The 27,932-nt window shown below is 47.5% G+C and overlaps 1 long non-coding RNA gene across 1 annotated transcript in view; it reads left to right on the forward strand.

Moving 5' to 3' along the window:
- LOC140387655 (uncharacterized) overlaps window positions 1-4,871 on the forward strand; it is a 28,349-nt gene extending 23,478 nt beyond the window's left edge. The window contains exon 3 of the long non-coding RNA XR_011933930.1: window positions 4,343-4,871. This is a non-coding gene — a long non-coding RNA (uncharacterized lncRNA). The remainder of the gene's footprint in view (window positions 1-4,342) is intronic.
- The last annotated feature ends 23,061 nt before the right edge of the window (window positions 4,872-27,932 follow it).

The raw sequence follows: 27,932 nt of genomic DNA on the forward strand, positions 1-27,932 counted from the left end.
ATTTTTTTTAAAATGATATAGTCGTGGAACTGGTCAATGCCAACCTTGGACCACGGAGAGGTCTCTAGGTCATGTGTTTTTAAGCATCTCCTTGCTCTGCGATGGTTGGAACCTCTGACAGGTTTCGCAGTTCAGGACCATGTCCGTGATGTCCTGGTTGATGTTGGGCCAGTAGATAGCTTGCCGGGCCCTGCGTCTGCACTTTCCTATGCCAGGTGTCCCTCATGAATCTGCCGCAGCACCATGCTCTGGAGACGTAGCAGGATGACTATCCAGTCCAGCTTGAGCAGGATGCCGTCGATCAGCGTCAGGTCATCGCTGACGTTGTAGAATTGAGGGCATTGCCCTTTCTGCCAGCCATTGCTGAGGTTGTGGATGACTCGCTGCAGCAGGGGGTCTTTGGCCGTTTCTTCTTGGATGAGAACGATCTTCTCATCTGTTGCTGAGAGAGTGCTTGCACACAGTTGTACATGCAATTCAATGTGCTGGATGATCTACAGTTGTTCACTGGGTGAGTTGACGGAGTGGGACAATGCATCGGCAATGATGAGCTCCTTGCCAGATGTGTTCACCAAATTGAAATCATACCTCCGGAGTTTGAGCAGAATTCTCTGCAAACGAGGCTTCATGTCGTTCAGGTCCTTTTAGATGATGTGGACCAGAGGCCTCTGATCTGTCTCAACAGTAAATGTTGGCAAGCCGTAGACATAATCATGAAATTTGAGGATGCCGGTGAGAAGACCTAAACACTCCTTCTCAATCTGCGCGTATCTGGTCTCAGTTGGTGCCATTGCCCGTGACGCGTATGCAACTGGTGCCCAGGATGACGTGTCGTCTCTTTGAAGCAACACCGCCCCAATGCCATCCTGACTCGCATCTGTGGATATCTTGGTCTCTCGGTCTGGGTCAAAGAATGCAAGGATGGGTGCAGTGGTGAGCTTGGCTTTCAGCTCCAGCCACTCTGTTCGGTGCTCCGCCTTCCACTCAAAGGCGGTTGATTTTTTCACCGGGTTGCGTAGAGCCGTGGGGTGTGTGGCCAAATTCGGGATGAACTTGCCAAGGAAATTGACCATTCCCAGGAAGCTCAGTACTGCCTTCTTGTCCTCGGGGATGTTCATTGCCTCGATGGCTTTAATTTTGTCTGTGTCCGCGCACACACCGTGTCGCAAAATCTGATCGCCCTGGAACTTCAGCGTGGATGTCCCAAAACAGCACTTGGACCTGTTTAGCTTGAGGCCATGTTCATGTATGCGTCGGAATACTTTCTTGAGTCACGACACATATTCCTCTGGGGTTGTGGACCAGATAATGATATCGTCAACGTAGACACGAACCGCTTCTATTCCCTCCATCACCTGTTCCATGATGCGATGGAAAATCTCTGATGCTGAGATGATGCCAAATGGCATTCGGTTGTAGCAGTATCTGCCAAAAGGTGTGTTGAAGGTGCAGAGCCTTCTGCTGGATTCTTCAAGTTGGATTTGCCAAAATCCTTGGGCTGCATCCAATTTTGTGAAGAAGCGCGCGTGTGCCATCTCACTCGTGATTTCTTCCCTCTTCGGGATGGGGTAATGTTCCCGCATATTGTTTTTGTTTAGATCCTTGGGGTCAATGCAGATGTGTAGGCCCCCCGAAGGCTTCTTTACCCACACCATCGAGCTGACCCAGTCAGCTGATTCAGTGACCTTGAGATGATGCCTTTTTGTTGTAGACACGTGAGCTTTGCCGTCAGGCGCTCTCCCAGTGGAGCAGGGACACGTCGTGGTGCGTGGACCACTGGTTTGGCATCAGGCCGCAGTAGAATCTTGTACTCGTACGGCAGCGTGTCCATCCCGCTAAATACATCTGGGTACAGGGTTAGGAAGTCGTCGTGCTGGCCTGAAGATCCGAATGGGACGGCGTCGTGGTGTAGACCCTTTGAATGAGGTTCAGTTGCTTGCAGGCGTGCGCACCTAGCAGGGATGCCCTGTCTGGTTTAACAATCTCGAAGCGTAAGCTTGCTTGTGTGTGTCGGCTGGACACCTGCAGATGGCAGGACCCCAGTGCCTTGATTGCGTTGTCATTGTAGTCCAGGAGTTTGCCGGCAGCTGGAAGGATTGTGGGGGGCTTCTTGATTCTCTTGAAGTCCACCTGCGAAATCAGGTTGGCGGAGGCACCTGTGCCCAGTTTGAACTGGATGGGGCAGTGGTTGACCTTCATCACTGCTCGCCATTCGTCCTCGGAATCCACGGCCAGGATTGATTGGACTCGCGATGTGTCCGGTGTGGCGTATTCGCACTTCGTAATAATGCCCACTCGGTAAGTGTTGTCCAGATATTCATCATCTGGATCCGTCGCACTGCCTGGATCAGAGTCATGCATTCGGTGTTGCACACTTCTGATGCGCCGCTGTCGGAATTGGGAGCGCTGGCTCCTGACTGGTGCTGCAGATCTGCACAGGGCTGCAGAGTGGTTTGGTTTCCCACAGTTTAAACATTGTTTGCCTCTTGCAGGGCAGTTTTTTAAAAAATGGGCGATGCTGCAGTTCGCACACGTCATGACGTCGGCGTCATGACGCTCAGTGCGTCATTGCGCATGCGCGGTTTGGTTCTTGGACGTCTGCACCTGCACAGTGCGGTTTTCGGCCACTTTGTATTCCCGATCGCATTGCGCATACGTCGGGCCCCGGGAAGAGCGCGCCAAATGGCTGCTTTCGTCAATGTGGAGGCGCTGCATCCGGGAGATGGCCTGAACACTCTCCACCTCGTGGGAGGTTTGTTTATCACTTTCTGCTGTTTTGTACTGTGAATAGCAATTTTTAGAGTGCACATGCACAGTACACGTTTCAATCGCGACTGGCAATTTTCAACAATTGCTCTCGCAGAGAATCAGAGTGGACTCCAAAAACGATTTGGTCTCTGATCATGGAATCAGTGATATCACCGAAGTTGCAGGATTGCGCTAGCTGTCTAAGGTTAGTTAGATGAGTTGAAGGATTCGTCTTTACCTTGCATCCTCTGCTTGAATATGTAGCGCTCGAAGATTTTGTTGGTGTCCATCTCGCAGCGGCTGTCGAATTTGTCCAGGGTCGTTTGGTATTTCGTTTTGTCCTGGTCTTCGGACAAGTGAAAAGAGTTGAAGATCTCTATGGCATGGTCACCCGCAGTGGTGAGTAGAAGAGCTATCTTCCGAGCATCGGTCGTGCCATTGAGGTTGGATGCTTCCACGTATAGTTGAAGTTTCTGCTTGAATGATCGCCAGTTGGCACTAAGATTGCTGATGGTCCTGAGCTGATGAGGGGCCTGAATCTTGTCCATTGTGCCTGTATTCAGTAGCTGGTTGTCACAGATGTTGCTGAGTTGAACTAAATAGATTGAACAGTCACTCCTGGTATCATGTTGTGTTATGCTGCTTCGGATAGCACAGGCTGCTACTTGATGCAGTCTTAACTAAAGGATGCTCCAGACTCTGAAATGAGTTAAATGTGTTTATTGAACTATTAACACAGTTCTCAAATGAGTTCGACTCTCTGCTAATCTAACTGTAGTAACTCAGTCTAACTGTAGCAGCTTGCTCTAAGCCACGTGCTGGGGTGAGATGCTGCTGATCAACCCTGTCTAACTCTCTGGATGTCTGTCTGTGGTAAGAGGCAGGGTGTGAGTGCCTCATCCCTTTTATAGAGTTTATGTCATGCCCCCTTGTGGGGATGCCACCTCTGAGTGTCCTGACTGCCCATTGGTTGTGTCCTATTCTGAGCGTTCATTGGTTGCATGTTTGCATATCATGACAATTCCCTCCTCAACTGCCCACGTACTTTGCGTTGTCACTTTTGTTACCCTCAATCATTTCTGTGGATTGCATTCTTCGATTCGATCCAATCTGCGTAATAAATGCAACACGTTGGCTTCAACATTTGCTAACTGGAGAAGTGAATTCTGCAGGTCAGTCCAATAATAACTCAAAGAGCTGTGGCCATTGGCGAAAGAGACTAAATTTGTTTAATTAAAGTTGAAAACATCAAGCAAACTCAAAAATGATCATTTGCTTCGGATGGCTACTTGTGTAGATTCTCCGAGGAGAGATTGCTCTTGAGTGTAACGGAGAAAACTGCGCAGGGATATAGCTGTGTCTTTCCCTCAGCAGACAGCAGTGAGCAGCAGTGGCTCTTCCCGCATACGGATGTGAGTCAACAGCCGTTGGGGAAGATCTTCCTCTTTGGTGCGAGATCCTGATAGAGCAGAAACACACAGTGAAAGTTTGAAGGAAGGTGTTCCTGTTGTACATTCGCTGATTTTCATGGATGCAAAATTGTGAAACTAAGGAAATTTGGCATGTTCACATTAACTCTTACCAACTTTTACAGGTGCACCATAGAAAGCATCCTATCGGGCTGCATCACAGCCTGGTATGGCAACTGCTCGACCCAAGATCGCAAGAAACTTCAGAGAGTCGTGAACACAGCCCACTCCATCACACAAACCTGCCTCCCATCCATTGACTCCATCTACACCTCCCGCTGCCTGGGGAAAGCGGGCAGCATAATCAAAGACCCTTCCCACCCGGCTTACTCACTCTTCCAACTTCTTCCATTGGGCAGGAGATATGAAAGTCTGAGAACATGCAAGAACAGACTCAAAAAAAGCTTCTTCCCCGCTGTTACCAGACTCCTTAATGACCCTCTTATGGACTGACCTCATTAACACTACACCCTGTGTGCTTCATCCGATGCCAGTGCTTATGTAGTTACATTGTGTACCTTGTGTTGCCCTATTATGTATTTTCTTTTATTTCCTTTTCTTTTAATGTACTTAATGATCTGTTGAGCTGCTCGCAGAAAAATACTTTTCACTGTACCTCGGTACACGTGACAATAAACAAAATCCAAATCCAAATCCAAACTTGTCACCGGTAATTCCTCTTGGCAGAGGTGGAACATCGCGGGAGTGCTGGAGAACCGGGTCGGACCCGTTAATGATATGCCAACGGCGTTTACTGTACGTGTGGAGTAGAATGCATTCATGTCACTGCCGAGGCACCGGAGCATGGCATTCCGTCGGGCGCCCGGCGCGGGCCACGACTTACGGCTCACGCGCACGTCTCCACCGAATTGCCTTTCGCGATTTTGACGTTGCTCTTGTCTTTGCTGGGCATTCGAAAGAAGCAAAGGAGCGAGATAGCTTCCCAGAGCAATCGAAGAAAACATTAATCGGAATTACCTCAAGTTCTATTCAGGCACATACTGATAACTGACTCAAGAAGGATTTTAGGCCAACTTGTCTAACCTCATAAATTAGTGAGTGCTGTGGAAAGACCCAAAAGAATTGCTGGGTGAAGTGATGAAACAGTTGAGTCTCGGTTTGGGTCAGTTGGTAGCACTCTGAGTCACACCGTGGTGTGGTTAAACAACACAAAGAGCTTACAGGTAAAGTCTAGACAGACCTTGGTCTGCTTCCAGTGAGATGTTAAACTGGGGCCCTATAGGTACTTTAGGTGGCCATTAAAAAGTGCGACTTGAAGACAGTGGGGTTGATTTTGGCTTCCTTTTGAACAGGAATATAAATCGATCGTTAATAATCTATTGCAAAGAGTCAGCAAGTAAGATGATGCAAACAAACACTAATGTTGGTGTAGACAACCACAGAATCCACAACAGCTAGGCCCAGGGTTGACTGACAGTAATAATGAAAGGAAAATTAGTAAATGAGAAAGCAACAGGGCACTTGTCTGGTGCTTCTGTCGGTGAAAATTCAAGACTGTCACTCGTTGTCTGATATCTAGCCCAGTGTGTCACTCACTTGGAACATTCTCATAGAATCACAGAAGGCAGCCATTCGGCCCATTGAGTCTGCACCGACCCTTTGAAAGGGTCAACCCCACCCAAAGGGGCAATTTATCATGGCCAAATCCATCTAACCTGCACATCTTTTGACTGTGGGAGGAAACAAAGCACCCGGAGGAAACCCACGCAGACACAGGGAGAACGTGCAAACTCCACACAGGCAGTCAACCCGGGCCAGAATTGAACCCTGTGCCACCTATACTCACCTACTTTATCTCAAGTATGCTTGTTCAATAAATTTTTTAAAAAAATCTTTATTGTCACAATGCGGCTTACATTACTGGTTTAGCACACTGGGCTAAATCGCTGGCTTTTAAAGCAGACCAAGGCAGGCCAGCAGCACGGTTCAATTCCCGTACCAGCCTCCCTGAACAGGCGCCGGAATGTGGCGACTAGGGGCTTTTCACAGTAATTTCATTTGAAGCCTACTTGTGACAAGAAGCGATTTTCATTTTCATTTCACATTAACACTGCAATGCAGCTACGGTGAAAAGCCCCTAGTCGCCACATTCTGGCGCCTGTTTGGGTACACAGAGGGAGAATTCAGAATGTCCAGTTCACCTAGCAAGCACCTCTTTCGGGACTTGCGGGAGGAAACCGGAGCACCCGGAGGAAACCCACGCAGACATGGGGAGAACGTGCAGACTCCACACAGTCAGTGACCCAAGCCGGGAATCGAACCTGGGACCATGGCGCTGTGAAGCAACTGTGCGAACCACTGTTATAACCCCCATGAGGACCATGAGCCAACAGTTAGTGATCTTCCAATGGAGCTTATTGAAAATGAGCTCCCCAGGTAGGTGGTGGAGACCCATCACCTGGGGCTGGTCAGACTAGCGGATACCTGGGCAGCACGGTAGCATAGTGGCTTCACAGCACCAGGGTTCCAGTTCGATTCTCGGCTTGGATCACTGTCTGTGCGGAATCTGCACGTTCTCCCCGTGTCTGCGTGGGTTTCCTCCGGAATCCGAAAGACGTGCTTGTTAGGTGAATTGGACATTCTGAATTCTCCCTCTGTGTACCCGAACAGGCGCCAGAGTGTGACGACTAGGGGATTTTCACAGTAACTTCATTGCAGTGTTTATATAAGCCTACTTGTGACAATACATATTATTATTATCTATTCTCAGAGTTTGGTCTATACTGGGAGTGAGGCACAGGAATAACTCACATATATGTAAATAAATCCAGTTACATTTATGACAGTTTTGATTGGAGTTTTTACAGTGATGATCATTAACTTTACGCACGGCAAATGTTTGAAGATGCATTTTCGGGACGAGGGACACCTACTACTGTCCATTCCCTCGTTCATAGAGAGTATCTCAGGCTCTTGTCGTCTACAATCAGATTTGATTGATGCAATTCAACATAAATATCAACAATTGAAAAATGAAATTTTAAATGTTGAAAGATATTGACTGTACTGTTAAACTAATTTCAGAAAAAGTACAAATATCTATTTTGTGTCTGCCTTTAAAAAAAACACTTGCAGTTTTTTACTCCGCTCCTGATGAGGCTGAAGGGCTGGATTAACTAATACATTTCACAGGAATCTACCAATCTCTGGGTCCTGTTGGTGTGTGTTCACGTGTGAGGCCAATTGGTAACTGTCATTCGGCTTTTTGACTGTGGGTGAGATTAGAATTGAGCCTGATTTTGTTTCATATCAAATCCAAACATCTTGGGCACGGTTCTCCGTAATTGTTGACGCCAATGCAGAATCCGTGGACTTTTACGACAGACAAACCGGCCCCGCACCTGGACTGATTTTGCCACTGTTGTGGGGCTAGTACCGGTGCCGCATGGAACTCAATCGATTCCAGCGTAAAATGGTGCAGGAGTCACCCATTACTTGATTGAAACTTGAGAGGCTGACAAGCTGCAGCCGCACATACACATTACGCTCCCCACACACACTCATCCCAGCCAACAAGTTGGCATTTGCTGTGCTGGAGCGCGCCCATATAGCTGATGGGTCGGCTGGGGCCAGAGGTCACCTATACGACCTGTGGTTCTAAGGTCAAAGTGGGCTGTTAGCGGTGTGCGCAGCTGCATGGCTGCCTTGCCGGCTGTGACAATGGTGCTCCGTGCCCGTCCACCCTGACCCCACAGTCCACCTCCTGTCCACCCCCCACTGCTCCCCCTGGCCCTGGCAAAGGGCCCCTGGCCAGCAAAACAACTGTCAGCGAACTATGGCGATGTTGTACATTTCCCGTACCCCCTCTCTCTACCACAGCAGCCGCCATGCCGGTTTCACGATTTGTAAAATCACAAGTGAACCCCGACACCGGAAACCCGGCCCATCGGAGGCGGACCGTCGATCAGGAACGGGATCACTGCTCAGGAATAGGAATGTTGATCGGAAAAGATTGATTCTTTCCCCCCCCCCCCCCCCCCCCCCCCCCAACCCTAACACAGGGGAGACTGAGGCAAGTTGTATTCCCACTGCTGCTGATTTACTGAGGAATAAAATAATTTAGTGTTCGGAACATGTGATGTTGAGTGGATTATTTGAAAAAATAAAATATTGGCTGCTATTCGTGACTGTTAACTAATTGGCACAATAGTGATTTTGGACATCTGTCTGTTAAAATGTACAGCGTGGAAAGAGTTAGATTGACACAATGCCCAGGCTTTGACAGAGTGTTATACCTGAAATAAATATTATGGACTTCGCCCTCTGCCTGGACACATGTAAATTCGCTCCGCTTAAATTATACAAACGTGTTGACTCTGAGTAAGAGCGAGGACAAGAAATATAAACCAAAGTGTCCTTATTTTATAATCACTTAGGCAAAGGGGAGGGGGGTGGGGAATGTTGGTTGGAGCTATGCGTTCCTATCCTCCACTCAAGTGCAGAGTATGTTCCATGGAACACAGGATTAGGTGTGGCACATGTCTGCAGACACTTGGCTTCCTGCCCTGTCATGGTTGCAAAGTGGTTGTTCAGTCAAGAGTATCAAAAATCATACTCTTTTGGTTTTATTTGAATCTTGCATTTGCTTTGTCTCCCCGATCCCGGTTCAGCATTCATTGTGAAAGTGCCTTTGTACTGGAAAGATAAGGGACAATAATATAATTCGAGGAAAGCTACATTAAACATGTTAATTCACAGATGTTAAATTCTTTGGAAAACAACAGACATATGTGCACCATAATAAACACATCATTACCATTGAAAGCACGTTCTGGAATAGTATCAAACCCCTTGCGATGCACATATTTTGAGAAAGTCAAATAATAATAATCTGTATTAGTGTCACAGGTAGGCTGACATTAACACTGCAATGAAGTTACTATGAGACTCGCCTCGTCGCCACACTCGGACGCCTGTCCGGGTACACGGAGGGAGAATTCAGAATGTTGAATTCACCTAACAAGCACATCTTTCGGGACTTGTGGGAGGAAACCGGAGCACCCGGAGGAAACCCACGCAGACATGGGGAGAACGTGCAGACTCTGCACAGACTGTGGCCCAAGCCAGGAATCGAACCCGGGACACTGGCGCTGCGAAGCAACAGTGCTAACTACTGTGCTACCGTCCCCCAAAGTGTTAAGATTAATGCTGTAATTCTCCGATTGTAGCCATTCACGTCTCCCGGTGACATGGGATGGCTTCAATGGGAAATCCCATTGACAAGCAGCGGGAAGTTAGAATCCCGCTGCCAATGAACGACACGCTGCTGAGGAACACACCAGAGGAAACCAGAGAATCCCGCCCTTTCAATGTTTATCGGGAAGGATATTTCAGAAAGTGAAAGATTAGATCACATTATCTTGTTATCTCAACTGCTCCTGGCCCAATACAAACATTCACAAGACAATATGTGGTGAAATAGTTTTCTTGTGGTGTTGTTTATTGGCCGCAAACAGTAACTACACACCTCTAGCTAATCTATTCACTGGCTTGTTTGTGGTGCCAGCTCCTCATATTCAGTGACCACAAAACTAGCTTTTTTAATTGCATGAAGACTTCCAGCAACGTTTGAAGCATCCATCGATAGTTCATGTCAGTCAATATCGTAATTTACCAAACACCTTCAGAAAGGTGCCCTTAGTGACTACAGGCAGCTATCCACTGCTCCCAATTGATCTCAAACCTGTGATTCAGATACCATGGGGCAGCACGGTAGCACAGTGGTTAGCACAGTTGCTTCACAGCGCCAGGGTCCCAGGTTCGATTCCCGGCTTGGGGCACTGTCTGTGTGGAGTCTGCACGTTCTCCCCGTGTCTGCATGGGTTTCCTCCGGGTGCTCCAGTTTCCTCCCACAGTCCAAAAATGTGCCAGTTAGATAATTGGACATGCAAATTGCCCGTAGTGTCCAAAAAGGTTAGGTGCGGTTACTGGGTTACGGGGATAAGATGAAGGTGTGGGCTTAAATGGGGTGCTCTTTCCAAGGGCTGATGCAGACTAGATGGGCCGAATGGCCTCCTTCTTCACTGTAAATTCCATGACTCTATGCTTCTATGAAATGTCTCTATCCTTATCTGCCATGATCTCATTGAATGGCGGAGCAGGCTCGAGGGGCCAGATGGCCTGCTCCTGTTCCTAGTTTTTATGTTCTTATGTTCTTTAGAGAAATGTAACCTTTAAAATACAGCAGAGGAGGATATCACCATGGTTACAGAAGAAGGAGCAGGTCACCATTTGTCAATGTAACATTGGTCCACTTCAAATGTGGTTCATTGGTTGTCAAGAAGCTTGGGGCACCCTGATAGGCTGATGAGGTGGTGCACTTTCTCAGATTCCTTGGCTACGCCCTACAGACGCCATCAAGTATTGACACATTAGCGAGGGACGGGGCAGCACGGTGGCCCAGTGGTTAGCACTGCTGCCTCACAGCTCCAGGGACCCAGGTTCAATTCCTGCCTCAGGTGACTGTCTGTGCGGAGTTTACACATTCTCACCGTGTCTGTGTGGGTTTCCTCCGGGTGCTCCAGTTTCCTTCCATGGTCCAAAGATGTGCAGGTTAGGTGGATTGGCCATGCTAAATTGCCCCTTAATAAAAACAAACATTAGCGAGGGATGCAATGGGCAGGGTTATCCTCTCTAGTGGTATTCGCACAAGCAGTGTGGCTGACCTGGCATTCTACCTTACCACTGAGCTTCGTGTATTAAACAAGTGATAAGATACCATTGTGTGTGTGTGCGTGTGTTACAATCAAATCAAAGTTGCTGTTGTCATGTGAGAGTACCTTTAAGAAATGGGTGTTTAAGAAATGTACCTGTAAGAAATGGGTGTTTAAGAAATGTACCTTTAAGAAATGGGTGTTTATCAGTGATGTCAGAGTGCGGGTGGAGCTGGGCTGTCTGTCAGCTTTTAACTTTTGTTTTAGACTATTTGCTGCAGGGTGTGTTTTAGTTTCGTTTTCAGTGTTGGAGCTGAAGCCAGACAGAGCAGGTGTACTGTTGATCTCTCTGCCATGAAAAGACTATCTCTTGATCATTTGGTAAATTCAGAATTATAAATGCTCTCAGTAGTGAATATAAACCTAATGTGCTTCTGTTAAAAGGTGTTTCTTTTGTCTTCTGGATGTTGTTTGGGAAGCTATAAAGGATTACTTAGTGTTGTATTCTTTGGGGGTTGTATTTGAATTGATGGTTGCTAAGACGTTCACTGTAAGTTTTAAAAAGCTTAACTTGAATTCATAGAATAAACATTGTTTTGCTTCAAAACATACTTTTTCCATTTCAGCTGCACTGTACCTGTACAGTCCCCATACCACAATCTATTAAAAGTTGTGGGTCAGGTGAACTCCATGATACACTTTGGGGTTCTCTAAACCCTGGCCCATAACACTGTGGCAACGTGCACTTTGTTGCCTGGAGCGGTGAATCATGATGGTAGTGGCTCCAATACCCTTGCCATCACCTGGTGTAAGGGATGGGTTAATTCTGTCCACTGAGGGGCAGCACGGTGGCGCAGTAGTTAGCACTGCTGCCTCACTGCACCGAGGTCCAGGTTCGATCCCAGCTCTGAGTCACTGTCCGTGTGGAGTTGGCACCAGTTTTGGTCTCCTTACCTGAGAAAGGACATATTGGCACTGGAGGGAGTGCAGAGGAGATTCACTAGGTTGATCCCAGAGTTGAGGGGATTAGATTATGATGAGAGGTTGAGTAGACTGGGACTGTACTCATTGGAGTTTAGAAGGATGCGGGGGGATCTTATTGAGACATATAGAATTATGAAGGGATTAAATAGGATAGATGCGGGCAGGTTGTTTTCACTGGTCGGGGAAAGCAGAACTAGGGGGCATAGCCTCAAAATAAGGGGAAGTAGATTTAGGACGGAGTGTAGGAGGAACTTCTTCACCCAAAGGGTTGTGAATCTCTGGAATTCCTTGCCCAGTGAAGCAGTTGAGGCTCCTTCTTTAAACGTTTTTAAGAAAAAGATAGATACCTTTCTAAAGAATAAAGGGATTCGGGGATATGGTGTACGGGCCGGAGAGTGGAGCTTAGTCCACAAAGATCAGCCATGATCTCATTGAATGGCGGAGCAGGCTCGAGGGGCCAGATGGCCTACTCCTGCTCCTAGTTCTTATGTTCTTATTCTCCCCGTGTCTGCGTGGGTTTCACCCCCTACATCCCAAAAGATGTGCAGGGTAGGTGGATTGACCACGCTAAATTGCCCCTTAATTGGAAAAAAATGAATTGGGTACTCTAAATTTAAAAATGAAAAATTCTGTCTACTGTGAGGATATTTGGCAGCCTTCCAGGACCAGGATGTTGACTGGGACATTAAGTGCCAGGTATTCAGACTCAGGCATTCTCATGCCAACTATGCTTGCTTAATACTTTATTTATCCAACTATTTACATCTTGCTGACTTTCCCAGCGCTTATCTTTCCTTGACTTGCCTATTCCACTGTATAACTGAGAGGCCTTTTTGCTCGTTCGTTGGAATTCACCGCAGACCTGAGTCGCGAAAAGGGCAGCACGGTGGCGCGGTGGGTTGGCCCTGCTGCCTCACGGCGCCAAGGTCCCAGGTTCGATCCCGGCTCTGGGTCACTGTCCGTGAGGAGTTTGCACATTCTCCCCGTGTTTGCGTGGGTTTCGCCCCCACAACCCAAAGATGTGCAGGCTAGGTGGATTGGCCGCGCTAAATTGCCCCTTATTTGGAAAAAATGAATTGGGTACTCTAAATTTATAATTAAAAAGAGACCTGAGTCGAGACAGGTGCCAGGAGCTGGATCTCGAAATCGGCGCCACCACCGGGGTCCCCGGCGAGCTGATGGGCGAGAGATTCTTGCGTTGCATTCTTATCTTATACTATTCTTATATTATATTCTTATGTAATATTATTCACATCAATAAAGTAGAGTAGACAAACCTCTGTGGTTGTTCTCTTAATGACATTGTGTCCGAATCACAAAGAACCCTTGGAGTGATCCACAACACACGGCAGACCAGGAATCTCACCTGCTCTTATTGCCTGCCATCGATGTGTGTTAAAAGAATGTGCAGGTTGATGCTCAATCTGTTTGCCCGTGTATTGAACGCACCTTCCTTGGTCATCAAGTCCTGAGGTAGAACCTGAACGTAGTGCTGCTGGGTCAGAGGCAGGGACCCGACCCAACGCGTCGCAAGCCCTCCTCCAAATGGCGCCATTGGGTTGTCAAATCTGGGCAGACATATTCCTGGATATATGTCACATGTTGTCCTTCCTGCAACCACCCACCCCAACACTTCTGTCATTGGTCACCTGACATGTCCATGCTCACTGGCTACTGCCTCCTAGCACCAATTGAAAGTCAGTAGACCATTCATTATTTGAAAGGGTGGCTTTTCACTTTCAGTCATCTAAGATATATCCATAACCAGTAAATAATCATCTTTATCAGTGTCATAAGTAGGTTTACATTAACACTGCAATGAAGTTACTGTGAAAAGCCCCGAGTCGCCACATTCCGGCGCCTGTTCGGGTACACTGAGGGAAAATTCAGAATGTCCAATTCACCTAACAGCCCGTCTTTCAGGACTTGTGGGAGGAAACTGGAGCATCAGGAGGAAACCCACGCAAACACGGGGAGAAGGTGCAGACTCCAACAGACAGTGACCGAAGGCAGGAATCGAACTCGGGTCCCTGGCGCTATGAAGCAACAGTGCTAACCACTGTGCTACCATGGAATACAAATGTTCAGATTATATTTAAACAAGAACCTGTGAATTTTATCAGAGACTTTTCTCTTGGCTTTCTCACAGCGTGGTCCTGGAAAGAAATGTTTAATTTCGGAGAATCTAAGGAAATTCTGGAGAGTTGGCACTCCTGGATAGAAATCCTTTGGTGGCTTGTTTATTTGAATCCACTCATCTATATCTGCACTAATACATTCAATCCTTCCTTGTTAAAGATGCTTTCCCCTCTAAAGAGGTATATGATTTACAATACATGTTTATGTTTAATTACCATAGGTGGTGCAGTGGTTAGCACTGCTGCCTCACGGCGCCGAGGATGCGGATTCAATCCCGGCCGCAGGTCACTGTCCGTGTGGAGTTTGCACATTCTCCCCGTATCTACATGGTTCTCACCCCCCCCCCAACCCAAAGAGATGTGCAGGAAAGGTGGATGGGCCATGTTAAATTGCCTCTTAATTGGAAAAAAGAATTGGGTCCTCTAAGTTTATAAAAAAAATATGAAGTTTTATTGATAAAAGATATATATACGCTTCTGGGTAGACCCCTACCGGGTTCCTGCTTGGTCGTGCCTTACTGCCCGACCTTATAAACTCTGAGTAATTGAGATACTCCACCCCGAGCAGGGAGCTCTTACCCCTCAAGGAAGACAATCATTCCAACCCTGTAGGCCCCCTGTGGGATATGACACTATTGTTCAGGGACTTCTGAAGCCCCCGGTTATAATCCCACCCGTCTCTGGCCTGAAGTTTCTGATGGCCTTGTTTGTTGGTTTGGATGTGTGACTGTCCCTCGCTCGCTGTCAGTTCGACCCACACGCACTGGTCACTCACCTTTCCCAACTGAGCTAACCCGGCTTGGACCTCGCGAAGCGCTGTCCCACTCATGGAACTGACAGACTATGTACTGCCACCGCACCATGTGGGATCCGCCTGCTTAACAGCTCTTTAACTGAGCATTCGCTCACTGCGTCTTCCAAGCTGTTCTGTGCCGTCAACACGCTGCAGTTCCAATGCAAACTCGGTGTGCTCTGACCACAGCGTTGTCTCATCCCATGTAGGACAACCTAAGGCTATTCACCATGTCGCACCTGTCATAATATCCACTCATGTGTATAATGAGATGCAGACAGGCAGTGATTGACACACAGGATGACCAGTAAGCACACAACCCAGTGCAGCCAATCACCAGACAGGACACTACCACTATAAAGCCAGCGGGCACTAGGTTTCCCGCTCTCTCGGGACCCAGCCACTGAGACAGTCAGAGTCCACGAGTTAGCAAGTGCAAACACCATGCGGTAGCTAGTCAGTCTGGTCAGGCTACTACAAGGTCTCCAGTCAGTTCAGTATAGTGTCGACCCACAGCTGAATATGTATATCAGTTCTATCGTTGAATAAAACAGTGTTGGATCTTCTCCAGTGTTAGACGTCTGTTTCTAGCTTCCCTGCATCGAGTGCAGTCCACATCGAACCTACCTGCCTAACACATCAGCACCTGTCCTTAATCTTGCTTTCAAGGCTGTTTCATCACGCCTGAAGACCACGTTGTGTTTCTGTCATGATATAAAAACACCACTCACTCATAAGAGATTAGGTAAACAGGTTGTGTGTTCATTTATTTAAACTAGGCAATGAGAGCATGTATACTTGGATAGAAATCTTGTTGACATCAGCAGTAGGGCTGTGTTCTGCTTCCAGCTGAAGTGAAGCTGAGGCCCGGTCACGTGACATATTCCCCTTGCAGTGATGGGAGGCTGACATCTCTGAAAGGCTTAGCACAACATCATTGTGGCTTCCTCAGATTAAGCCATGGATCAGACTTTTGCTATTTCTGGTCTCAATGCCTAAGTTCTATTTTGGACAATTGCCAAAGTATGCATCAAGCAATCCTACGCATTGATGTGTTGGGTGCTCTGGATCCGTGGAACACATACAGGCCACCAACACTTAAAATAGTACAACACTATTTTATTAAGTTAGAAACTGTTGAACATACTTTCACTGTGGACTAACACGATGTTAGATTAAACTAAAGGCCTACGCCTGTCCTAACCAGTTTATGCACTCAGCACATAGTGAGGATCTGTGCTGTAAGCTGTAAGCTCTGTCCTTCTAGGAGGCTGCATCCCGAATGAGCGGGAACTCTGATGCCCCCTGTCTTTATAGTGCCTGTGCTCTAACTGGTGATTGGCTGGGGTGTTGTGTGTGTTGATTGGTCTTGCTGTGTGTCCATCAGTGTGTGTGTCTGCACCATGATATACTGGTGTATATTATGACACGCATCAGTCTTAATTACATCCATAGGAAATAACAGTCCAAAATGAAATGAAAAATGAAAATCGCTTATTGTCACAGGTAGGCTTCAATGAAGTTACTGTGAAAAGCCCCTCGTCGCCACATTCCGGCGCGTGTTCGGGGAGGCTGGTATGGCAATTGAACCGTAGTGCTGGCCTGCCTTGGTCTGCTTTAAAAGCCAGCTATTTAGCCTAGTGTGCTAAACCAGCCCCTCAAACTGAAACTGAAAGTAGGCAAATTGACAAAAGAATTCACCAACCTCCATAAACTTGGGTTGGTCCAAAACTTTGTGACCTGCACCAAATCCTTCTCCTCATCAGCCCCCTGCCCACTGACCGGAAATGAAATGAATGACCTGAAATGAAATGACCTCTGCTGGATCCCAATCCATCAATGGCACTTTTCAAAAAGAAAATAACAGGCGGGATTCTCAGTCACGCCGCACCCCTTTTCTGGTGCGACCCCCCCCCCCCCCCGCCGGCAGTGGGATCCTCCGCCCTGGTAGCCGGCCAATGGGGTTTCCCATTGTGGGCACTCCCACGCTGTTGGGAAATCCGTGGGCATGAGTGCACCGCCGGGGAAGTGGAAGATCCCGCCGACGGAGAATGCAGTCCAACTATCCCTGTGTTCAATTTCCTCCATGGCCTCTCTTTCCCCCTCGATAAGCTTTCTTTGGCATTGGAACTTTCCGCACTCTCTCTGCTCCCCCAATTCTGGAGTCTTGTGTACCCTTCGTTACTTGTCCCACTCTGCCTTCAGCTACCTGGGCCATAAGATCTGGAATAACCTAAATATTTCCATCTCCCTCTCTCTCTCTCTCTCTCCCACTCTCTCTCTCTTTTATTTACTCTCTCTATCTCTCCCCCCTCCTGAAATGAAAATGAAAATGAAAATCGCTTATTGTCACATGTAGGCTTCAAATGAAGTTACTGTGAAACGCCCCCAGTCGCCACATTCCAGGAATCGAAATGTGCTGCTGGCCTGCCTTGGTCTGCTTTCAAAGCCAGCAATTTAGCCCTGTGCTAAACATCCTTTACAATCTTTACTCCTTTACAATCCTCCTTAAAATTTATGTCTTTGACCAAGTTTTTGCCCAATGTCTCTCTCCATTTGGTTTCGTTTCCATGTTTGTCTTATTGCTCTCCTACGATGAACCTTAGGACCTTTTGCTATATCGATGCAACTCATTGATACTGTTACATGGTAGATGCATGAATTAATGAAGTATATCTACAAACTATTTTAATGAAACCAATCTACCTCTTGCCGATGAGGCCAGTTTAATGTTATTTTGGAACGCAAGTTGTTCTAGTGCGGTTTTAATTTGCCTGTTATTTGCATCGAGCCCATTCAAATCCTTTTCTTACTCACCGCCCGGCCCATGGAAGGATGTTTCTCTGAGGCTTAGTTGGAGGCTGTTCTGACTTTAAACATCACATCTGACTGGAGTGTGGCTTCATATCAGGGATTGTGGGGTCCTCACTCGCACAGTCTTGCCGAACGGGTGGACCAACCACGGCAGATTTTGTTCAACCTCAACAGGGCATGAAACAGCTGAATCTGCATTTCTGAGATGCACACTTCCCATAAGAAACCGCAGACAGAGGCAGTAAGTGGGAGGTGTATGAATTACTGCACCACATTCAAAGGTTTATTCAGCATTGACTCACGACCCAGAATTTTTTTTTTAAATGGTGGGAGTTAGAAAAGATCTCAGCAACGAATTCGTTAACTTCTGATTATCACCACTGCTCGCATTTTTTCGAAGAATAGTTTTGGGGAATGTTTCAGCTGCAAGCGGCTATTGGATAGATACAAGGATTACGGTAGAATGATGGGGTGTAGATTAATTTGTTCTTAATCTAGGACAAAAGTTCGGCACAACATCGTGGGCCGAAGGGCCTGTTCTGTGCTGTATTTTTCTATGTTCCATGTTTACATCGGGCCGACCTCCAGATGGATTAACAAATGAATGATTTCTTAAATAAGAAGCTAGATAGAGAGATTGAGATAAAAGCTACCATGTTTTAAGACTCCAGACTCCTAACTGACTGGGAACGCGCACTCCGTCCCTCGGATTGGCGCGCTCCAGCCCCATTAGCCGATCGAGTCACATGACCCTCTGGGGACTCGACCCCCCCCTTAAAGGGACCTGCTACCACATCCCTCCCGCTTTAATTCTCTGATGAACATTCTCACATAACGATGGAACAATGGGGCTGTTTAGCACAGGGCTAAATCGCTGGCTTTGAAAGCAGACCAAGGCAGGCTAGCAGCGCGGTTCAATTCCCGTAACAGCCTCCCCGAACAGGCTCCGGAATGTGGCGACTAGGGGCTTTTCACAGTAACTTCATTTGAAGCCTACTTGTGACAATAAGTCATTTTAATTTCATTTTCATTCCAACTGTTTACAAAAATTTACAAGTGTCTCTCAAAACAGCCGAGCAGGGGACTTCTTAATTTCTTTAGAGTAACCCAATTCACTGACGGGTCTTCAGCAGTAGAGGTGACTGGTGTTTGGCCCTTACTTGGAGTGAGTGTCAATGATAAGCAAGAACATGAACCCCATAAATAGGCCACCAAAGTCGCTGTGTCGTCTCACTCAGGGGTAACCCGACTACTCCCAAGGGCGCATGAGGGCCGCAGGCGTCAAGTGTTGCTAAATTTGACACTGGTCACACTGTCAGACCAGATTCCCGATGTCGCTGTCATTCCTGGGCCACCACAGGTAATTGCATGTGAGAATTTTCATTTTCGTCATCCCGGAATGGGTGCAGTGTAGCTCCTGTAACAATCGTTGCCTTTTCTAAAAAATTTAAAGTAACCAGTTCATTTGGGTTTTTTCCAATTAAGGGGCAATTTATTTAGCGTGGCCAGTCCGCCTAACCTGGACATCTTTGGGTTATGGGGGTGAGCCCCATGCGGACATGGGGAACTCCACACAGACAGTGACTCGGGGCTGTGATCGAACCCGGGTCCTTGGCTGCGTGAGGCAGCAGTGCTAACCACTGTGCCGCCGTGCTGCCCATAACAATAGTTGGGAACAACTACCCTAGCTCCCGACAATAATACACAGTCTTTATAAATTAATTCATCTTTTGTCATCTGAAAGAGCCCATCGCAATTCAGACCTGTTATGGTAATGCCAACTATGAAGGACTGAAGAACTATGTACTTGTCTCGAGATAATAAAGGGTCTTTTTGAGTCCAAAGCTTGACCTGCTGCGCAGTCTCCAGTGGTACTGGTGGAGGCGTTATACTCTGAGGGAGGCGAAGACAACTCAAAGTGGGTGCCCGGCCTATTCTGAAATGTATACTCGTAGGCTGCCAATAATATAGCTAGGCATTGGCCCTAGCTGGAACCATGGGGAGAATGGCCTTCTCCTTTTTAAATAACCCCAACAGGGGTTTGTGGTCAGTATTGGTGGAACTTTTTGACTCCGAATATCATTTTTTTTGGATAACTTTAGAGTACTCAATTCATTTTTTCCAATTAAGGGGCAATTTAGCGTGGCCAATCCACCTAGTCTGCACATCTTTGGATTGTGGGGGCGAAACCCACGCAAACATGGCGATAATGTGCAAACTCCACACGGTCAGTGACCCAGAGCCGGGATCGAACCTGGGACCTCGGAGCTGTGAGGCAGCCGTGCAACCCACTGCGCTACCGTGTTGCCCACGACTCCCAATATCATGGTCAGACCCCCCTTTTCAATTTGGAATAAGCTTGTTCGGCACCGGCATTGAGGCATTGGCGATAGACCCTTCCATGCTCTCATCTATCTTTTGCGCTAAAACCTCCCCTATCCCATAAAGGGGCGGGTTGTTCAGGATTATCTCTTTTGATGAGTCAAAATAGGCCAAGAGCATGAATGAAGTAAAGCTAATTTAACATGTTCAAAGACTTCTTTCTTTCTTTAAAAATTTAGAGTACCCAATTCATTTTTTCCAATTAAGGGGCAATTTAACGCGGCCAATCCACCTACCCTGCACAGCTTTGGGTTTTGGGGGCGATACCCACGCAAACACGGGGAGAATGTGCAAACTCCACACGGACAGTGACCCAGAGCCGGGATCGAACCCGGGACCTCGGCGCCGTGAGGCAGCAGTGCTAACCACTGCGCCACCGTGCTGCCTTCAAAGACTTCTTTCTGATGCTCTTTCCAATACCACCCCTCCTGCTTCTTGGGTAGGGAGTGGAAGGGTGCCGATAATATTGAAAGATTGGGAATAAATCTACCACAGTAGTTTACATTGCTAAAAAGGATTTCAATTGTGACTATGTTTGGAGACCAGAACATCTTTAATCACTTTGACATTTTCCTCCATAGGCTGTGGCCCTTCGGAGTCTATCCTGAATCCTAAATCTGTCACTTCCTGAACTTGGAAGGTAGAGTTTTCTCATTTGAACCTTACTCTTGCCTTCTTAAATCTCTTTAAGTCTTCTTCAAGGTTTGCTAGGTGCTCGTCTTTTGACACTGCAGCAATGAGTACATCATCTAGATAGCCAATCACCTTGGGTAAACTTTGGTTCCTGGTGTTGGACGCGACCTCCAATTCCACATAACTCTTTGCTTTAAAACCCTGTACCCTGCTTAACTGGTTTTGGACAACGTCCTGATAATTTTTTAAGACGTCACAAAGGCCTCCTTTGTCAATGTGAAAGATCTCCAACCAATTTGATTTAACTTGATGGAGCAAGTCCCGGCTGTCCTTGCCCACCCCCCCACTACTAAGAAGGGGGTGCCCACTACTAGTTGAGCTAACTGGTCCCATTAGCTTACGGATATTCAGGTCGTTCCTAGGATTCTTAAAGATTCTCCAGTATACGTGATTAGCCTGGTCAATGTGCTTCTTAACTTTAGGGGCTGGCCCCCACCTTGCAAATAACGTTATGTTTGTTCACCTCCGACTGTAGCAGAGGCCCCCGTGTCCACCTCCTTTCTAAGCGTCTGACCGTTTACCATTAGTACCTGGGGTAATTGGGGCTGTCTTGCTCACCTTTATGTTGTTCGACCTGTAGACTTCAGATCTAATCAAGGTTATTCTTAATGCTGTGCACTGCAGTTGGATATTTTTTTGGATGGCCCCCTGTGGGCTCTGCCTCGCCCTGCATTTCCTCCGAATGTGTCCCCTGCTATTGCAGACATAACACACTGGGCTGGATTCTCCAAAAATGGGCTTTGTCCCCACGCCGGCGTAAAAATTCTGGCGTTCTACTCCAGACTTTCCTGAAAACAATACACAGCTATTCACCTACCTGCAGGGGGCTGGCAGGGGCCCGGAGTGCTTCACGCAGCTTTGGCTGTGGAAAAGGGCCCCCGCAGTTCCAGTTCCGAGTCCGTGCATATGCACGGCGGCAGCCTCTGGCGGCCGAGCCGACCGCGATGGCGGACTCAGCCGGTGGACCTGGAGCAACAAACAAGATCCCACCAATCTGCCCCGTGCCCCCGCCCGATCACCGCCATGACCCCCCCCCCCGGTGCTTGATCCCCCGCCCTCCCACCAGGGTGGCCGCAGACTGAGTCCGCAGCTGCCGAGCGTGAGTCCCGACCGGCCACAGTGGTTAGAACCACGCTGTCGGGAATTCGGCCAATCGGGACCGGAGTATCGCTGGGTGGTCCTCTGGCAATGTCCCCTAGCCACGCGCCGTAATTCGCGGAGTGGCACCGGGCCCAATTCTCGCGTAAACATCGATTCTCCACCGTCGCACCAAACGCGATTTGGCTGCGGGGCTGCGGAGAATCCAGCCCAGTTACTCTCTGAACCTACAGCTGGAATTCTCTGTCCGTTCACGCCGGCGGGATTCTCCCGTCCTGCTGCAGTGAATGGAGTTTTGGCTGAAAGTCAAATTGTCTGTTCCTGTTGGCAGCGGTGGTGGGGCGAACTTGGATCGGAGAATCATGGCCTACACCATTCTGGGGATGATCTTCCCCACACCGGTAGTACTTTCATAACTCTTGGTCTATGGACCAAATTCCTTCTATCTTTGCACTCTCTTCTGCTTTGACCTTTTTGCTTGTTTCTTTCTGCGCCTTCAACCTTCCCACCAAACCTGGTGGGCCTCCCTTGCTTGCATGCTCTGTAACTCCATTGCCCCCTTCTTGGCACTTTCCACAGCCTGGGCAACCTTAAAGTCTTCATTAAGGAAATCTCTATCGATGTTAACAACGTTTTTTGTACGGTCGTGGCGCTAATACCACAGACCAGCCTGTCCCTCAACATGTCATTTAGTGCAGACCCAATCTTGCGTTGATAAGCCATTTGTTTTGGGAAACAATGAATGCCACGGTAATCTCTCTGCTGTCCTTGTCGTTTTTAAAAAAAAATATATTTTATTAAAGTTTTCAAACACAATTTTTTCCCTTTCAAATCAACAAAAATGGTAACATGATAACTGCTATATAACATTGTTTAACTAACACAGTAAACTAACCAAATAACACAAAGTAATGCTCCCCCCACCCCCTCTCCCCCTCCAAAAACACAAACAATGTTGTTTCGAAGTAGTGATGCCTCTCCTGGTGCGTGACCCACAGTCGCGCCAGCTGCAACATCCCGAACTTCACCTTCTTCTTGTGTAGCACCTCCTTGGCTCGATTAAAACTCGCCCTCCTTCTCGCCACCTCCGCACTCCAATCCTGGTACACTCGTACCACCGCATTCTCCCATCTACTACTTCGTACCATTTTGGCCCATCGCAGAACCACCTCTCTGTCATTGAAGCGGTGAAAACGCACGATCATCGCCCTAGGTGGTTCTCCCGCCTTTGGTCTCCTCGCAGGGACCCGATGGGCCCCTTCCACTTCCAAGGGGCCCGAGGGGGCCTCAGCTCCCATTAGCGAGCTTAGCATCGTACTCACGTAAGCCCCGCCGTCCGCTCCTTCCACTCCCTCAGGGAGACCCAGGATCCGGAGGTTCTTTCTCCGTGATCTGTTTTCTAGCACTTCAATCCTTTCAATGCACTTTTTGTGGAGCGCCTCGTGCGTCTGCATTTTGACCGCCAGGCCCAGGATCTCGTCCTCGTTGTCTGTCACCTTCTGCTCCACCACACGGAGCTCCATTTCCTGGGTCTTTTGTGTCTCCTTAAGCCCCTCAATTGCTTGTAGCATCGGGGCCAGCACCTCCTTTTTAAGCAGCTCCACACACCGTCATAAAAATTCGTCTTGGCCCGGCCCCCATGTCGCCTGGGCTCCCTCCGCCGCCATCTTGCTCCTTTTTTCCTTCTGCCCCTGTCCTCGAGGATTCTTCGCGATCTGGCCGCCACCGCTGATATTTTTCTTTTTCGCTGGGGGGACTCCCTGTTGTCTCACCCCACACCGGGTTTCGTCCCGAAAAAATTCCCTGTTGGGGCTCTTAAAAGAGCCTGAAGGTCCGTTCGAGCTGGAGCCGCCGAAACGTGCGGCTTAGCTGGTCATCGCCACACCCGGACGTTCGCCGCTGTCCTTGTTGTTGAATTGAACTTATAACGCTGCACTATTATCAAGGACTTCGGGTGGTAATGACCCTTGATTAACTCCACAAACTCCTTGAATGTTTTGGAATGGGTGGCATCTGAAAACATCAAATTCCTAATTAGGTTGTAAGTGGGAGCCCCACCCACCATGAGTAGCTTTTCCTCCCCTCTGCCCACCCCAATTCCATTTGCCTTAGAAAAGAAACAGAGACGCTATATGTATAGTGCCCATTGCCCCGTATGGGGGTCAAACGCTTCTAGTTTACCAAAAAGAGGCATTGCCGCTCATGGACTTTGAAACAAGTTTGTTTGGATGAAAACGTTTTCACACGAGGTCTGCCGTCCCGATTTTCGTAACAGCAGGTATCGCTGATGTAATATCCTGACAGGTGGCCGACCACCAGGTACATTAACAAATTAATGATTTATTAAAGTGAGAAACTATGTGCAGAGAGTGAGAAAAAGCTACCATGTTGCAAGACTCCAAACTCCTAACTGACTGTGAACCCGCGCTCTGCCCCCAGGGTTCGCGAGCTCCAGCCCCATTGGCCGATTGGGTCACATGCCCCTCCTGGGCTCCCGCAGAGGAATGCTACCGCAGTTTCTTCAATAAAAACAGAAAATGCTGGAAATGCTCACAGGTCAGGGGACATCTGCGATGAGGTGGACAGAGTTAATGGGGTAAATTCCCCTGTCCCGTCCACCATGGGAATCGTCGCAGGTGGGACGGAATATTTGATGGACCACTGAAAGGAACATTGGCCTTGGGTAGGAGTTCCTGTCTCAGGGTGGGCGCGACTGGAAAACCCCAACAGGTAGAGTGACCTTCCATCGGAACAGGCCAATTCTACCACTTTTGTCTCGTATCATCACTGCCTTTGTCAGTTAATCCACCCTGACATCCACCCGTACACCGCTGGTGGGGCCAGAATGTGCCGCCAGCCTGGTCAGCTGATAATTTCTGCCCAATATCTCCTTCTGTGGCTTGTCCCCATTTTTTTCATGATGCTCCTGTTAAGCTCCTGGGGATGTGTTATTATGTGAAAAATGCTTTAAAAAATAGAAATTCTTTGCTTTGTTGAAGTGAATCCGAAACTTCTACCACCCTCTAAATGTAGAACTGTTTCCTAACTTCACTTCCAAAATGTCTGTTTCCAATCTGTAGCTTTTTGTTTTAAAGTTTAGAGTACACAATTCTTTTTTTTTTCCAATCAAGGGGCAATTTAGCGTGGCCAATTCATCTACTCTGCACATCTTTGGATTGTGGGGGTGAGATCCACGCAGACACGGGGAGAATGTGCAAACTCCACACGGACAGCGACCCGGGATCGAACCTGCGTCCTTGGCGCCGTGAGGCAGCAGTGCTAACCACTGCAGCACTGTGCCACCCTCCAATCTGGAGCTAATGGCCCCCTAGTCTTGGACTCTCCAACCAGTAAAAATAATTTCTCTCTATCGATCACATCAGTTCCACAGAATATTTTTGACCAAATTGCTCCTTAACCATCTAAATTCCCGGGAGTACAACCACAGTTCATGGATTGTGTCAATATGATTTAACTCTCTGAGTCTAAAGAAGAAAAGAACAAAGAAATGTACACCACAGGAACAGGCCCTTCGGCCCTCCAAGCCCGTGCCGCCCATGCTGCCCGACTAAACTACAATCTTCGACACTTCCTGGGTCCGTATCCCTCTAAAGAACAAAGAAATGTACAGCACAAAGTCTGGTATCATCCTGCTCACTCTTTCCAGGGGCAATATGAGCACAATTTATCAGCCTTGTGGCGCTCGATGTGGTGACGTGCCGAGACCATTGAACCTCGTGAGAGGGCTCTCGCGGGATTCGCCACGTTCGAAATGACTCAAAATGACTCAATGGCATCTCGCGAGACAACACGATCTGGATCTCGCCCTCACTGGGCAAGATCCAGGTTAGCATATTTAAATGGACCATTTGGATCATTTAAATATGTCTGTGCCGGACTCCCCGGGACCTAACGGCCGTGTACGGGAGGCCTCACTGGGGTGATGTTTAGCTTTGGTCCACACAAACATGGACCAGGCATTTTTATATTTTTTTTATTGGCCACGCGAAATTGCCCCTTAATTGGAATAAATGAATTGGGTACTCTAAAATCTTTTTAAAAGTGCTGTTGAATAGCGGCGTCTTTCTCGGCGCTGAAGTCACCAAGAAACAGCCCGCTCAACTCGCCCGTAACAGGACTCTGTTTTTGTCCCGTTGAATTACACCCGATATATTCCCTATTCTAGTCTCTATTCTAAGGTGTGGTGCCCAGACCTGAACACTGTATTCCAGCTGTGGTCTAACTATGGCTTTTTATAGCAAATGAATTACTTTAGTCTTCCTGTAATTTAGTCAACCAGATATAAAGCCAAACGTTGCATTAGTCTTTTTGTTTCCTTTCTATACCTGTCTGTGTCAGTTTAACAATCCATGCACATGGATCTCTATGTCTTCTTGTTCCTCCGTCTCTTATAGCATTTTACCATTTAAAAAGTGCTCGAGTCTATCCATTTTTGGTCCAAAGTGGGTGACTAGCTCATAAACTGTCAAACCTCCAACTTCTTCCAACTATGAAACACCAAAGACATCAAACATTAACTCTGTTTCTCTCTCCACAGACGTTGCCCGACCTGCTGCCTATTTCCAGCATTTTCTGTTTTTATTTTACGAAAATATTTCTGTACAGATACAAGAATCTAGTTTCCAGCGATTGAATATTTTTAAATTAACGTGCAATGCAATAAACTGTAATTGCTACGATCTATGTGTTTGTGTAATTTGACTAATCCGCATTACCCTGACTCAGATTCTCTTGGGATACTTAGAAAAGGAGCAGTACATGTGTGTAGGAGGTTTAATTTGGGCTGCAAATGTGAGTATTGTACTCAAAGGGGAAACATTGATCTGGTACAGCCTCCAAGAAGCTTTCAAACCAGTTCACAGGGGAAATACAGATTGTGTAAAAGATTTAAGTAATTTCCATCGTTTCTCACTGCTAGAATTTTCAGAAACCTCCCTCTACCTTAAGACAGTCTTATTCTTGGTAAAGTTTAACAAGTGAGGGTGCGATTTGTCATCGTGTGCGGTGTGACATGTCTAATTCAGTCTGGCTGTGTTGGTAGATTCGATGTTGGTCATATTTTCCATTAATAAAGATCTTCAGGGGCGCCAATAATCCAGAGTACTCGCTTTCAAAGCATCACCGTTATAAACTGTAAACCGAAATCCATATTGGGAGCTCAGGAGCCTGCTCAAGGGATTAAACGTGAGGTTCATTTGGTTTTATTTTTAAAGTTGCAAAAGGGAGGGAAGCCTTGTGTTTATATAGCACACCCCAAAATGCTACACAGTCAATGAAATATTTCTGAAGTGTCATCACTATTGTAACGTGGGAAACCCAGCAGCCAATTTGTACACAGGAAGCTGTCACAACAGCAATGAGATAATGGCCAGATATTCTCTTTTCATGACGTTGACAGAGGGGTGAATGTTGGCCGTGACACCAGGAATAACTCCCCATCTCTTCTTTTTTTTAATAATAATCTTCATTATTGTAGACTTACGTTAACACTGCAATGAAGTTACTGCGAAAAGCCCCTCGTCGCCACACCCCGGCGCCTGTTCGGGTACACGGAGGGAGAATTCAGAATGTCCAATTCATCTAACAAGCACGTCTTTAGGGACTTGTGGGAGGAAGCCGGAGCACCCGGAGGAAGCCCACGCAAACACAGGGAGAACGTGCAGACTCCGCACAGACAGTGACCCAAGCCGGGAATCGAACCTGGGACCCTGGCGCTGTGAAGCAACAGTGCTAAACACAGTGCTATCGTGCCGCCCGTCAAAATCGTGCCATGACAGTGCTGTGTTTCCTCAGTACTTCACTGGAAAACCAGACTTGATTGTTTGGCTCAAGTCATGGGATGGAATGGAATTTGATCCCCAAAACGTCTGACTCTGGGGCAAGAGTGCTGGCCACTGAAACACAGCATTGTGCAATCTGCGGTGAGCAAAGAGCAAGTTTCTATATTTGAGCGAGGGGAGAAGAGGGGGGAGGGGCTTCCCAATATTTCAATTGAAAGCTGCTACAGGTGACGTTGAGCAAAAACACAACCCAGAAACCACCAAGCCATGTCTAGTATATCACTTCTCAAACTAACCACTGGACCCGAATGTGGGCAAACCATATCCTCAGGATAACG

The sequence above is a fragment of the Scyliorhinus torazame genome, chromosome 13 (genome assembly GCF_047496885.1).
Source record: "Scyliorhinus torazame isolate Kashiwa2021f chromosome 13, sScyTor2.1, whole genome shotgun sequence".
In the NCBI taxonomy this organism is placed as follows: Eukaryota; Metazoa; Chordata; class Chondrichthyes; order Carcharhiniformes; family Scyliorhinidae; genus Scyliorhinus; species Scyliorhinus torazame.